This window comes from Lupinus angustifolius, chromosome LG18, assembly GCF_001865875.1.
Source record: "Lupinus angustifolius cultivar Tanjil chromosome LG18, LupAngTanjil_v1.0, whole genome shotgun sequence".
NCBI lineage: Eukaryota > Viridiplantae > Streptophyta > Magnoliopsida > Fabales > Fabaceae > Lupinus > Lupinus angustifolius.
The window spans coordinates 12,222,804-12,239,999 of NC_032026.1; positions in this window are offsets into that span (position 1 = coordinate 12,222,804).

Genomic DNA, 17,196 nt, shown 5'->3' on the forward strand with positions numbered 1-17,196 from the left:
AAATGTATTTCCTAGTCAATAGTTAATGTATTACACATTAAGTATATGTCTGAAAAAGCTTTTCGGGATGAACAAATACATTATCTGGAATTGCATACGAATAATTAACGTATTAACAAAATATGTCCCCAAACTCATTTTCAGATAACAAAAACATTATTAATCATCAATAAATGAATGGTGAAGGGAAAAAGAAACGGAACCATGTTTCAATTTAACAGTAACAATGTTTACTATTTAGAGAGAGGAAAAGGGTAGTTTTGAAGTTTTATTAATAAGAAAAGAAAGGTATGATGTAAAATAAAAAGAAATGTAGTAAAAATCACTCCAAATTTTATACCTTTGGTATCAACCCACATCACAAAAGAAGTCTTGTTATATGTGCCATGTGATTTATTAGTAGAGAAATACTTGTGTAGAGACATGTATATGTGGAGACAATCAATAAAGTTTTGCCAACACATTAACAATTTAATTCAAATTAAAATTTCGTCATAAATAATAACATCAAAAAACATAAATACACTTGTATCTAAATATGACGTGACGTAATCAACATTGATCTTGCCACTACCTCGATAATAATAATAAAATATATATATATATATATATTTACATTATCATTATTAGCATGTTGATAGTCACTGGTGTGCCTGTCAACCCGCTTTCATATCGTTTGTGACATGTAGTTTGTATATTATAAATAATAAATATAGTATTTTGTGTTAAATATTTATAATTTGTAGTGAAATTTATTCGATTAGTGTAATATTCAACTTTTTAAATACACTTTCAAAATAATAAAATAATGATAATAAAATATGGAAGTACAAATTACACCATGGTGAGGTGATTATTTTGTGTTTTCACTTTATTAAGTAGCATAAATATGATTTATAATCCATAATTAATAATCATTTATTTTAAATTAAATATTATACCCGGTTTGAATTATTTTCTCCAAATTATTTTGACCCTTTCAAAACACTCAACTCCTCATGAATGGATCCTCTCCCCTAAAATCATTATATCCATGTGTCTCTAAGTGACATTTTTTTTATTGTACGGAAAAGAATCGAAACATGAAAGGAGACAGGTGATCTCTCTCAAACTCCCTCTTAACTCCATTTATTCGACATATTCTTCATTCACCTTTGTCTCTCCTAACCTTCCTCCTTTGTCTCTCCTAACCTTCCTCATTTTATCTGCATAATGTGGATTCCTTCACATGCACCCCACTTGAATGAAACTCCTACCTATTAATTGGGAGGAGGGTACTATGAAATAACAAAAAAAATTGTATATAATGACATTTGTATTCCCTTATTGTAGTGAGGAGACATTTTTACCTTTAAAACCAATCATTTCTCGTACCCGAGAGAATTTTGACTCATTTTATACACAGACGTTTACTATGAAAGTCTTAAGTATAGTATGCCTTTGATAGACGAGGAAGCTTCCAAATTGTTTCTACAGTCTCAGATTTTTAGGGCTTTAGATAATGTCACCCTTGTAGAAGATTAAGATGGTAAAAGATTGGTTAATTACGATTTAGTTAGTTTCTTTTATTTGAATTTAACATCTACAAGAGAGAGAAGCCCGGGGTTAAGATCTTATGTCTTGTTAGTTTCTTTTATATATAGTTTATGTCTTGTTAATTATTACTTAAGTTATTATCGTATTGTCTGTAATGTTTTTTACTTGTATGATAAATGGTTGTAATGCTAGTAAATTTAACAGTAACAAGAGAGAGAAGCCCGGGGTTAAGATCATTATTGACTTCAATAACCTTGGAATGTGGGCTCTGAAGCTTTCCTAATCAAGTTCAACAGAATATAATTTAAACTTTAAGGAAATCACATATTACTAATAGATATATTGTTCATAACTCATAATACAAAGCAGCATACACTAATTGAAAAAGAACACAGACACAGGAAAATAAGGGACAAGAATGATCAGAATTACCCACCTTCTCATCTGCAAAAACTGCAGAGAGAAACATATTCCAATCAGCTGGTGCAAATTGAAGTTAGTAACTTCTCAAAGGAAGCCCTTTGTTATTTATTACATTCTACTTCTACAAGAAGAACTATGAAAGTAGGATACATAGATAATATATAGAGATTAGAGCCATAAATTAGAGCCATAAGGACCCATAATGAAGTCCATGCCTTTTTGTGACTTGCCGGCTTGCCCTAGCTGTAGCCAAAGAAAGCCTTTGCTCCAATGGAGAATGCTTATATGCTTCTGCTACTCAGAGAGAATAATACAGAAACCAATAGCTATAGCCCAAACAAACTGTTGGAAGTGGAGTAGTGTGAATGGTGAGGACCCTTTCACAATGTTAATTCATGCTTCTTCAAGAATCAAGAACCATAGATGGATTTTTGCCAAAAGAGCTTCATGACTCTACCAAATGATCAGAACTTGGTAGATTGGTTTTGGAGGATTTCCAAAGGGTTATGCAGAAAGGTAGTGGAGAAGTTAGTTTCTGACCATTGCTTTATATAGTTGGTGATTGAGAACTAAGAAGTGGTATCATCTACTCATTATCCAAATGCTTCTTAGTTTTTAATTTAATATCATCAAAAGTTGCAGCATTTAAACTTATTGAAGTAAATGGTGGTGCCCCATCACCAAGCTCTCACTAGTGGTATAGAGGATAATAGATATACATAGGTCTATATCCTCGTAGGTATGTAGACATGATTTAGACCTTTGCCTGCCTTGCAATTATAAAATTTTCAATATTAAGATCATAATATGGTTCCCCATCATAAAAAAAAAAATGTTAAAGTTTGATTCCTATGAACAACATTTATTAGAAGTAATAGTTACAGATCCGAAAAAAGATTAGTTGATTACCATAAAATGAATGATATTTTTAGTAATACTAAAAAAACAAAACACCTAAATAATGTAGAAAAAAAGAAAATAGTATATGTTAAATGAAAGTTGATAAAAGAAAATATTTGATTTATCTAGCAATTTCAACCTTAACCCACTTGATAACCTTTTCTTGAATTTTTTACACTTACTTAGACAAATTTAATAATCTTAATATTTCTATTAGAGAATAAAACATTTTTTTTATACAATGACATAATTTATCTCCTACACCTAATAAAAATATAATACATATATCATTTTGTTTAACTTTAAAAATATTTTTATAAAAATAATTAAATAAAATACATTTCATAAATTTAATAACAGTAGTACATAACTTTTTTTGTTATATGATGATATATTTTATTCTCTTTTTTGTTATATGCCTCTAAAGCTGTACCCAAGTTACATGTATAATTGAATCTGACACTTGTATGTTGTCCTTGTACGTACTTCAGCTTATTGCTTAACCTTGACCAGTCTTAGAATAATGCCAATTTACCTGGCTGAAATGTTGTATCACTATATATGTATTTATATATATATATATATAAATAAGTGATTTACTTACTTCAATAATAAGTTTACAATTTTTACCATATTTTAATATTATTTTAAGAAAATATAATGATTAAGATCTACTTATTAATTCAAATTATTAAATTTCTTTAAAATTGATAACTAAGATTTAAAATAGACTTTTTAAAATTACTCTTTAAGGAAGTGGACGACCTTTTCAATTTTAATTGACTTTTGATAATTGGAGGGCCTTGTATTGCATCAATGGATCCACTGACTGATACTCAACCCCACCTTGCTTTTAAGAATAATTTTATACTCTTAGTCGACTCCTTGTTTACCTAAAGAATGAAGTATTAAATGTCTTTAGTTTTTAATAGATTAAACACTTACTACTGCATGTTAAGAGGATTTGTTGCCTTTCTTTCAATGATATAATATCCTAAAGTTCTTATTGCTCACTGACCATCTATTTTAATTTCTTCTTTATTACATAATTTTTTTTATAAGTAAATGTTAGTAATTTTTGACTTTTTGTAATGAATGAAATTTGAACCATCAACATTTTTATTACTTTACTCTTTAAGCTTTCCACCAAGAGCACTTGATCACTTGATCACTCTCTTTTTTATCTTTATTACACATGTACATAGTAACATCTTAAAATGAGTTATTTTATTTGTATAAAGATCTGAATACTTCTCCATATTTTTATACTTTCACTGTTTTACACATTCGTCTATTACCTTTCTCCCCTCCCTGCATTTTAAAATAATAACCACACCCTTTAAATATAATTTTTATTACGGTAGTTATCCTCAAATGAAGTAAATAAAATGTTTTCTATACCAAAATACAATGATCCTGTTTGGAAAGCTCTTAAAAACTATCCCAAAAATTATAAACTATAAATTAAAATCGAACCTTGAATTACTAAACTAACAAATTAAAATTATAAAGCTGATAAAGTATCAGAATTAAGTTACTTAATAAAAATTGTTGATAGACACCTCTAACTTATAAAGTCACATCCTACCCTGCGGCCATTTTCCATAGCAGATAGGTTTAACTTAGTAGTTAGTCCTCCTTTCATATTTCTAGGGGCCATTTTCTTTTGGAAAGAATGATTTCATCATCACCAAGAGGTGAAACTCTAGGTTTTATATAGTCAGAAAAAGTAGCAGTCATTTAGTCAAATAACTTGAACTTACATTGAAGAGTCGTTTATAAGAATAACCCAAACTTCCCTTCATGAGTTTTACTTTTACATAAAATGGGAGTGACCTCCTTCTCAGATATGCATACAATCATAGCAGATAGACTATCCACTCAACCTTTTGCATTGCCTCCTCGTTAAGCAAACAAACAAACAAATAAAATGGTTATTACTACTTTTTTTGTTCCATTTTAAATTCTCACACTTCGATATTTATTCATTATTCTTTTTGCTGTTACACCCACTTTCAATTTATGCAAAGCCTACTGCATGTGTTGACAACACATATTATTTTATGAACTTTCTTTATAACCATTATTATGAAACAAAATTAGTAATATATTCCTCATTCCTATTACTAATTGTATTTTAAACTTCTGTTGTAGTTTGATTCTTGTTATCCTTGATAATATATATATCATAATAGTAACTATCATTATTGTCTACCCCATTCAATTGGAAAAATGCCAACCAACAGAAAAAACGTTAAATTTTTATAGTACATCTTAATAAAATTATCTTCTACCCAAAAAAACAGAAAAAATGCGAGTGTCCTTAAGTTGTTTGCAATCAATCATCACCCAAGTGTGTTTGTCTCTAAGGTGAATAGATTAAGAATGTGCCCACTTTTACGTCCTTGCATTTTAAAAACTCATAGTATTGCATTTCATAAAACTGAGAGTGGATAACTATTATATTATTTGCTCAGTTTAACTGATTCTCACTAGATTTTTCCATGATGTGGTTTCAATTTGGAATATTGTCAGAATGTCAGTCCAAGTTCATGTTCACTTTTGTATATATTTTATATTTCTAGTTTGAATATCTTATGCGATTCTTATAGGGCAACCACTTATATCTAGGTCAAAAATTGCCATTGCAGGGTACTAGGAAACCTTCAATAATCTTCATACCAGTCTGGCTATGAGGATCATAACGGTGCAAGCTATTAGATATACTGCCATATCTACTATTTATCCGTTAAATTTGAATTATTTTTATTTCTATTTTTATATATCTCATTTAGAAGTAGTTCAATGTCGCATTATATTATCTGCTATTTTTTATATTTAGCTTATTTAACACTTTATTTATTCAGTAAGTGGTGACAAAAAATTAATGAGCACGTAGGGCAATGATATATTATGAAATAAATACCATCTAAATCAACATAATGATTATATTTTTTAAGGAAAGATAGATGAATAGTAACATGATTAGTATAATTACAATAGTAGCTCCTATTTGCAACCCTTAGAATCTCAAGAGGGAATATGAATCCTCTCCATAGTCTAGTATTGGATGAAAATAGTAACAAGTACCACAAAAAAATTTAAAGATGTAAATTTTAAATTATTTTTAAATAAAAAATTGTAAATCATCAAACCCACTTTTAATCTCACATTTCAGTATTAGACTATCTAGTCAACATTCACAAAAGCTATAAAAAAACAGTGTTGTTTATATTTCAAAAATGTTAATGTGTGGTTTAGCACCTCCCAACAACCCAACATTTCTTCTTCAGTTTTGGGCACCCAGAGATTCCGAGGAAGTGCTTTTGAGTATAGTGGCCAGTTGGTTACTTGGTTCTACTTTACACTCAACTAATGAGTTGGTCTAACTGCTTTATGAAAAGTTTTCTTACAAGTAGTCCCCTACCAGCCAGTTTTTAAAGGCAAATTAATTGTTATATGTACTACATAGTTAGAAAATGCATTTAAGCTTTCAAATTAATCTGTAACAACTTGGTTCTGATAGTTTCAAAATTAGTTATCTTGAAGATGTGGGTACCCTTAACAACAACAAAATATAAATATGCATTATGCAATGATCAAGAGTCAATAATGATAAGAGTATAATAATATCTATGCTTTAATAATATAAAAAATTATACATCATTCATTTGTATCAATGCATTATTTATCATTCATTTATATTATTTTTATTTTGTCGACGAGATTCAAACCCAAGTTTTTATTTAAGGAGAATCAAGTATATCACTTGTTTAAGGAGAATCAAGAAGTATAATATGTATAGAATAAATAAATAAGAACTCCCCTGAGACAACATTGTACTTTGGTTGTAGTTTGTACAAAAGCTAGTTTCCTCCTTGGGAAGGAGGGTTGCTATATATGTAGATGCTAATGGAGTAGACGTTGGCAAATGGCAATTCCTGCATGCCCACATGTGAAGCATCAACACTTGTAGAAAACAATAGTTAAAATATGTTAGAATTTCAAATTTTAATGTTTTGCAGCATCCCTCGTTAACACTTTATTGCATTTATATAAAAAATTGGAGTCGTGATTTTTTGTTTTCGAACTTGTGATAATTTAACTTTAATGCTTGTTATTGTAAAAGTTTTTTATTACTTTTTATCTAATTATGCTGGTGTGTGGACGTACACTTTATATCAGTAGGTCAATATCTTATGGTACTACATATTTAATTTTTATATATTTCATTTTTTAGAATTAAAATTTAATTTTTGTATTTGGTTTACTTTATATTATAATTTTTTATGTTTGTTATAATATTCTATTTAAGGTAAGAGATGTGATTAATTAATGTGTTGGTGATAGTTACTTAAGATTATATTTTTTTTTGTATATCATGTTTTGCATTTATATAATACTTGTGTGTCAATTGCACTTCGTGGTCAGGATTCTTATTTTTTTTATTTCATTTTGTTGTTACATTCTTTAAAGAAAAATAATTTAATATAAGAAATGTTACATAGAAACTCAATAAAGACAAAAAAGTAAGAATATTAATCAAATATAGAATTGAAGAAGAAGAAATAAAAATAAGAAAATGTGTGAAACAATAATGATGCATTGTGAAAAATAATATTTGAAAGTTTATGATGATTATTAATGGAGGAGTTAGAAAAGGGTAATATAAGAATGTCTCAAATTATGTTATGGTAGTTATATAAAGTATAAATATAAATAAATATAGATATAGATAATATCTCATTTTGTGCCGTGGTGTAGCAAGTTATAAATGTTGCAAGTAACTGGACCATAGTGGCCTTATTAGTGCGGAGATATGGAGGTACGACGTGGGCTAAGCAGAAAGCCTTTAAGCCACAGACTCACGTTCAAGCAATCCCGTTTAAAATATTGGAGGGCTGAGTCTAAATGATTTCGAAACTTTATCATGCTGTCCATCCAAGGCTAGACCATGGGCCAACCTCAACCCTCTAATTTAATTTACCCCCTTCCCCTCTCTCTAAGAAAAAAAATGTATATAGTGAGAGTATAGGAGTTCTGTATCTTATTATTGTATCGTTTGTTATTCATATTTAATTATTATTGACTTTTTAAATAAGTAATTGAAATTAATAATAGATTATGTAATAATTATGTATAAATCTTTATACTAGCAACACATAAATATTACATTCTTCAAACTATCATAGTAAACCCAAATTTATGAATGAGACATTATATAAAATAAATCATTGTCAAGGAGATTTTTTGTAGTAGGAAAGTTATTCTCTAATCTAGGTAAAGAACTAATCACTTCTGAATGTGTAATTATCTCTTTTAATAAGTGTCACTCATAAAAATTGAACTCTTAACTTTTAGATTCATATAAAATCTAGTGGGTCTTACATCATTAGACAAATGGTTGATTATAAGAGAGACCAATGTTAGAAAAACAAGTAATTCAAAGGGTAGTTAGAAGTTGCTATAGTTAGAAAGTAGTTAAAGTAATTATTCTAAATATAGCAAGTGTATAAATAATTCTTTGTATTGAGTATTTGATATATAGTTTTACTCTCTCAATCAATACATACTCTCCACTTCATAAATTCTCTTATATTCTCTTCATCATTACCAAATTCTTCTTCTTCACTTTCTTTGAGTTTCTTTACCTTGCTTTCTTTCAAGTTTTATAGCTTCAATAATTGGTATCAAGAGCTTTGTTAGAAGATCAAATATCACTCTCTATTATGCTGCAAAACATGGCACATCCAATTGAAAATTTCTCAACAAATTTACCAGTTCTTGATGGATCGAATTGGTCAAGGTGGTGTATCCAGATGAAAGTCATCTTTGGCTACCAAGATGTGGCTAAAATCGTTGAAGATGGTTTCTCAACTCTGGAAGAAGGAGCTACTGAAGTTCAGAGGAATGAGTACAAACAAAGTAAGAGGAAAGATTACAAGGCATTGTGCATCATTCATCAAGCAGTTGATAATGCACATTTTGAGAAGATTGCAGGTTCTGCAACTTCTAAAGAAGCCTGGGAAACTCTTGAGAATCACTATGCTGGTGCTACTCAACTAAAGAAGATAAAGTTACAGACCCTGAGGAGAAGGTATGAGCTCATGAAGATGGAGGAAAGTAAGAAAATCTCTGAATTCTTTACAAGAATAATCACTCACACAAATAGTATGAAGTCCTATGGAGAAAAGATGGATGATGCCACAATAGTAGAAAAGATTCTGAGGACAGTGGCACCAAGGTTTGATCATGTTGTGGTGGCCATTCAGGAGTCAGGAAAAGTTGAAAGAATGAAGGTTGAGGAGCTTCGGGGGTCACTTGAGGCCCATGAACAGAGGATGAATGAAAGAGGAGCAGATAAATCATCTCATCAAGCTCTGCAGGCTCAAATATCCAAGAGAGGATCTCACTTTGTAAGAACTTCAACAAGAATCGAGGTAAAAGCTTTGAACAAAGAACTGGCTCAAGAAAATCCTCACAATCTGGAAATGACCTCACTACTGAGCATGGAGAGACATTCAATAAGAGAGATGGAGGAAAATAGGCCAAAGCTTGGAAGAACAGGATTGATAAGAAGATAATTAGGTGCTTTAACTGTGACAAGCTTGGACACTTCTCATCTGAGTGTCAAGCACCTAATAAGAATCATCAGTATGGAAGGCAAGAATCAGAAGCAAATCTTGTCAAGGAGGATGATGAAGACTCAGGTGTTATTGCTGTTCAATTAATGATGACAACAAGCAATATGAATGCAGGAAGTGATATATGGTACCTAGATTCAGGATGCTCCAACCATATGACATGAAAGAGAGAATAGTTGGTGAACTTTGATTCAACAAGGAAGAGTAAGGTGAAGTTTGCAGATCACAGAGTCATCATAGCTGAAGGTACATGTGATGTTCCTCTGACCATGGCAAATGGAAGAAAAGCATACATCAATGATGTACTATTTGTTCCTGAGATGAAGACTAACTTGATCAACATTGGCCAGTTGCATGAAAAGGGACTCACTATGCAACTTTTGTGGCTTTATGACAATTTATGATGACCAGAAGATGACGATCTTGAAGGCTCCATTAACCAGTAACAGAACCTTCCAAGTAAAGCTAGGAGTAGGAAATTCTCAATGCCTGAATGCAGTGATCAAGAAGGATGAAACTTGGCTATGGCATCTGAGATATGGACACCTCAACTTCGGAGATCTTGGACTACTAAGGTCAAAATGAATGGTAAGTGGTTTGCCTGAAATCAAGGTTAAGCAACCTGATTGTGAAAGTTGCATTACTGGTAAACTGTCTAGGACTTCTTTCAGCAATTACACACAATCTAGAGCCTTAGAAACACTACATGTAGTGTATTGAGATGTGTGTGGACCTATGGAAGTATCTACAATAGGAGGAAACAAGTATTTTGTCTCCTTCATAGATGAGTTCAGTAGGAAGATATGGATTTATCTTATTAAAGCAAAGAGTGAGGTCTTTGTTAACATGGTAAGATACAAAGCAATGGTAGAAAGACAATATGGCAAACAAATCAAAATTCTCAGGACAAATGGAGGATGGGAATTCACGTCAAGAGAGGTTGAGAAATTCTGTGAAGACAATGACATAATTCACGAAGTCACCTCTCAATATACTCCACAACACAATGGGTTAGCTGAGAGAATAAACAAGACTGTTATGTATATGGTGAGGTGTATGCTCAAATGCAAAAGTCTTCCTCACAACCTATGGGGTGAAGCAGTCACAACTGCTACATATGTTCTCAACATATGCCCTACACAAAGGCTTAACAATATGGTCCCTGAGGAGGTGTGGACAGGGAAGAGACCATCAATGAAGCATTTAAAAGTGTTTGGTTCTATATGCTATAGACATATACCAGACTAAATCAGAAGGAAGTTAGATGATAAAAGTGAGTTGATGGTTTTTTTTGGCTATAATTCAACTAGATCCTACAAACTACTCAATCCTGTGACAAAACAGATAGTTTTCAGCAGGGATGTCAAGTTTGATGAGATGAGCACTTGGAATGATCTTCTCAACAAAATTGAACACAAGGAACCAGTGACCACAATTCCCATAGAAGAGGAGCAGGAGAGCATACAAGCAACAAACATAACTTCAAGATCAGAAAGTGGTGAATCTAGACCTACAAGGACAAGAATTAGACCAACAAGGCTTAGTGAATTCGAGATGCTTGCAGATGATGCAGTCATAGAAGCAGGTGACTTAATTCATTTTGTACTCATGGCTGAAGCTGAACCAATCATCTTTAATCAAGTAATCAAGGAAGAAGTATGGATCAGTGCTATGAAGGAGGAGATTAAGTCAATTGAGAAAAACAATACATGAGAACTAGCTAACCTACCAACAAACAAGTCTCATATTGCAGTGAAGTGGGTATATAAGGTCAAGTGCAGACCTGATGGAAGCATCTCCAAACATAAAAGCCAGGTTAGTGGCAAAATGGTATATGCAAAGAGAAGGATTTGATTACTCATAGGTGTTTGCACCTGTTGCCAGATTTGAACTATGAGGCTAATTGTGGCTCTAGCAAGCAGGAATGATTGAAAGCTATGGCAGCTTGATGTCAAGAGTGTTTTCTTGAATGGGCCTCTTGAAGAAGTAGTATACATCACCCAACCTCCTGGATTTGAGATAGCAGGGAATGAGGACAAAGTATTAAGGCTTAGAAGAGCGTTGTATGGACTGAAGCAGACATCTAGAGCCTGGAACAAGAGAATTGATTCCTTCCTAGTATCAATTGGCTTCATCAAATGCACAGTAGAACATGGAGTCTATGTGAGTATGATTGCCACAAATGAAGTAATCCTATTATGCCTTTATGTAGATGATTTGGTCATAACAGGAAGTTGTGAGGATGAGATCATGAAGTTAAAATGAAAGCTTAAGTCTGAGTTTGAAATGACAGACTTAGGTGAATTGGCATACTTCTTGGGAATTGAGTTCGTAAAAACAGACAAAAGGATCATTATGCACCAAAGGAGATATGTGACAGAAATTCTAGAGAGGTTCAAGATGTAGAATTGCAACCTTATATTGATTCCAGTTGAAGGGAGTATGCAATCAGACAATCCATCAAACAAGAGATCAGTAGATGCAACTCTCTTTCGACAAATTGTATGATGTCTCAGGTTTGTGTGCCATAGAAGACCTGATCTAGCTTATGGTGCAAGAGTTATAAGTAGGCACATGGCCAATCCTAACCAGTCACATATGACAGCAACCAAGAGAATCATGAGGTATCTAAAGGGGACTCTAAACTATGGCATTCTGTTTCCAAATCAGAAGGAAAATGAGCTACAACTAGTTGGCTTTTCAGACTCTTATTGGTGCGGGGATAAAGAGGACATGAGGAGCACATCAGGCTATACTTTCTTTGTTCATGGTACTCCAATCTCATGGAGTTCTAAGAAGCAAGAAGTAGTAGCACTCTCAACATGTGAAGCTGAGTACATTGCAACCTGCAATGCTGCTTGTCAAGGCCTATGGTTAACATCTCTAATGGCAGAATTGAAGTGTGGAGAAGACATGAAGATTGAGTTAAGAGTTGACAACAAATCAGCCATAAACTTAGCCAAAAATCCAGTTAGCCATGGAAGAAGTAAACACATTGAAACAAGATATCACTTCTTGAGAGATCAAGTAAGCAAGAAGAAGGTTGAATTCGTTCATTGTAAAACAGAAATTCAGATTGCAGATGCCATGACAAAGCCGTTAAAAGGAGATAAATTTGAAAAGATGAGGGAAATGCTAGGCTTGGTTAAATTCCAATAGAGATAGAGCACACTTTGAATCTTCAGAAATACTATGTTTTCATTGTAGTTCTTTGTATTGTACTGTTGGAGAAAGTAGTTGCAGAAAGAAAAAACTTCTTTTGAATTAAGGAAGGGTGTTAGAAAAACAAATAATTCAAATGGTAGTTAGAAGTTGCTATAGTTAGAAAATAGTTAAAGTAGTTATTCCAAATATAGCAAGTGTATGAATAATTCTTTGTATTGAGTATTTGATATATAGTTTTACTCTCTCAATCAATACATACTCTCCACTTCATAAATTCTCTTCATCATTACCGAATTCTTCTTCTTCACTTTCTTTGAGTTTCTTTACTCTGTTTTCTTTCAAGTTCTATAGCTTCAACAACCAGTATAGTTACTCTGAATTTAACTGAAAAAATATACTGCATTTTGGTGGGACACCACACACCAGTATACTCCCAACGCCGGCTGGCTCTGAGTGCAAGCTCCAAAATAAATTATTCCTTTAAAGGGATTATGGAAATAGCTCTCATTGACATAAATAAAAAAAGATAGCTTGTAGTTTTTTAGGTAATTTGTAACTTTGCCCAATCAAAATGCTATTATGGAAATAGCTATTCACTAAACAAATGAAGGGAGCTTATAACTTTTCTAACATGGACTTGGAGCGCTTGAAAGATTCTCATAAAACTATTTGAAGTAATGCTTATAAAATGAAAATATTTTTCAATAATTCATTTTCTAATTTTATTCTTCAATTTTTTTTAAGAATTATATTAGTTACTCGAAACTAAAAAAATCATATAAATTTTATTGTCTTATCTTACCTCCAAATAAATAAAAATATTGCAAAATTAATTATAAATAAAAAATTTGAGTTTTCAATCCCCGAATATTACATAAGATCAAATGTAAACGTTTTATTTATTAAAATGACTCATACTAATATATAGATAGTCACATATTCAGAGACAATTCAAATAGCTTTCATTAAAATAAATAAATAAAGAGACAATTCAACCCTCTTTCAATTAGTGGGCTATTGGAAATAAAAGCTTCTAACTTTTTGACCTAATCAATATGTTATTTGAATTATTTGGTAAACAAAAAGAATGGAACTTACTTTTAAAAAATGAGTTTGTAACGTTTAAAAATTACATTTCAAAAAACTACTTCAAATAACATTTAGAAAATGAAAATAATTTTCAATAATTCATTTTCTAATTTTATCCTTCAAATTTTTTACAAAACTACATTTATTACCCCAAACTAAAAAGTTCTATTATTTTTTTATTGTCTCACATTATTATAAAATAAATAAAAATATTACTATCCAATTATAAATAAAATGTATCTTTCAACTTTAAAGGGAGTATGAAAATAACTTTCATTAAAATAAATAAATAAAATAAAAAGAGAACTTAGTTCCCTTTCAATTAGTGGGGTAAGGGGACCAACCATACCTTATCATGTCAAGCTGTTTAGCCAAGTAATGGAAATAATATACTTTTCAATACTAGACATTTTAGTACTTGAATAGTTGAATGTAAGGTGATGGAGAAATTTTAATTTGTTTAATTCAAAACTATTAAAAGAATATGGACCCTTAACTTTTTTTTATCACATGTTAGAGATCCCAACCCCAATTAATGCTATGCTGCACAGGCACCTTGTCGGCTGAATTTGTTATGGGCTAACCATATCTTGATAATTAAGCATTTCTAAAATTAATTTAAACTTTACACCAAAACATTTTCAGCACCTTTTGTTTGTTATATAATTTTGGTATGTGCGTCCAAATGAAAAAATATTTTATAACAAAAGCTTATACGCTAAGAAGCCATTCTCATGACTAATATTCTAAGAGTTTTAACTACTAATACTTTAAAGATTTGAGTGAAAAGATAAATGTTCATCTCGTATCACATATTTATATTCTATATATTTTATTTAAAATTTTATAAAAGTTTTAAAGATTTGAAGTTGAATTTCGGTAATCAAAGTGTTGATGTGGTAAAACCAAAAAAACTTCAGGATGATGTTGGAATAGTTGAGTGGTTAGTTAGTTTGGTTAGGATAGTTAGTTTTTCTATCATTTATATATATGATTCAATGTAATTTTGCTTTTCATTCTATTCAATATTCAATGAATAATATTCTCCTTTTCATTTTTCTTGCTTCATCAAGAAGATTTGAATCATGTCTCATACCATTTTAACATGATATCAGAACGTAATTATTCTTTATCGCTTCCGCTTATGCTTTTATAGTTTCGGCTTATGATTCCATCATTCCAAGATTCAACAATGAATTATCATCATTCAATTCCCTTTTTTCTTCATCAGCCTTTCTTCATCTACTTTTTTTTCTTTGGCATCCTTACAGTGTGATTCAGTCTGCAACCCCTCACCATTTTACATACCAGCAAGCACAACATTTTCACCATCAACAACAATGTTATTACTACATTGGTGGAAAAACCTAGGGCATGCAAGACAATCAGGATTCAACCAAGAAGGTGCAACAACAAAAAGAATGACAAATGAGATGGTCCTAGAAGGATTGATAATCAACTTTATCAATTACCATTTGTCTATAGTACTATACTTTCTTTACATCTCTTTTACTAAACACACAATATTGTTAAAGTGTATACTTTTTCTTCTTTGAAGCAACATATTATGATCAAAATTAAGGTACATTTTATTTTCTCTCTTTCATTCATTATGGTTGGTTTGGTTGGTTAAATTTCTGTAAGCTTTGGATGAAGTTGTTTCTGTCTATGTTGGTTAAGCGTCAGTGTTGTTTCACATTCAGATTTCAAGACTGAGAGATGAAGATTCAACCACCAGCAGAGGAGGTAGTAGAGTATTAAACTAGCTTATGGGGAATATTAAAATAGTTGAGTGGTTAGTTAATTTGGTTAGGATAGTTAGTTTTTCTATCATTTATATAAATGATTCAATTAATTTTGCTTTTCATTCTATTCAATATTCAATGAATAATATTCTTCTTTTTATTTTTTTTACTCCATCAAAAAGATTTGAATCATGTCTCCTACCATTTTAATATATTTATCCAGATTGTTTTAGTTTTTGGTTTGACTTTGATGATGATAAGTTTCTTTACTCAGATATCACTACACTATCTCAGGTTGTGGTTTATGAATCTCTCTTTTTCCCAGCTAATCTCTTTCTACTGTTGTCTCTTATTTATAAAGATCATGATAATGATGATCTTTAACCACTAATTAGGGCACTATTATAAACACGTGTCCTCTATCAAACTAAAAAAGAAAAACCATCATTTCAATCCTATAAACTCTCTCTATCACAACATTGCCTCATAGTTCATGTGCTTGATTTTCTTTAAAATATACTATAAGATAGTGATTTTATGTATTACAACAAATAAAGTGTTATATATTTATTATATCATCTATTAATAATTTAGATCGTTTTTTTAAAAGTGAGTAATGATTAAACATAGACAATTTAATAACAGTTTGTAAAAATTGTACATCATTACTGTGTATATATTTTTTCATAATAAACATGGAGCAAGGGATATATAAACAAATAAAAAATGTATAAAATGTAAAATTTCTTAGGAAGAGAACCAGCAAAATATACTAAATAATATCCTATAAAAATATTATATGTTATATGTCAGTTTATTTTTTAATCAGATTTGTTATAGTAAATGTGGTATATCAGTCTATTTTAAAATTTTATTTAATGTAAAATATGCTACATAATGTTCCCATATTTTCTTCAGATTATTTTTAATTTTTAAATTTAAAAGATATGTATAAGAGTATTGTAAAATATGCCTACATAATGTGAAGATGGTGCATATATAAGTAAAATAATTGGATCACGACCCTCTTAACCTGAGTGCTTAAGTTAAGAAACTTATGCTAAGACCCAACCAAATTTCAAGGATATGAGTTTTATAAAGAATGTAACGCGAAACCCCCCACCCCGATTTATAAGTCAATTTTATCCAATTCATATAGAGTGATAAACATATATAGGTGAAACTAGAGAACATTTGATCTCACGAAATTACACTACTAACAAACTACTAATCCATCACAAGTCTTCTCACATGTAATATTTTAAAATATAATTGGTATAAGAGTCAAATATTTTAATTTAATAAAATGGTTAATTGAATAATTGATATTGTGACTTTATTTTACTAAGTCCATTACATTAAAACTTAGTCAAATATTTTTGTTTGCTGTAAAAACATCGAGTTAATAGTGAAATTAGCTCTTTCAAATCACAACGTCATTAACTTAGTACTACTAAAATATGCATCATTTAAAGAATAGATTTACCAATATGCATCTCTTTTATAAGAGTTTAGTTTTTCTTGATTACTCTCCGGTGTGCAAAAATATAAGATTAAATTCATCACCAATCTGATGATAGTTGCACTGATCTTGTAATTAGTTTCTTGGTTACTTGTTGAGAGAGTTGCATAATGATCCAATGATTAGAAATACTGATTTAATCTCAAGTAAATATCATTTAATCATAAAACAA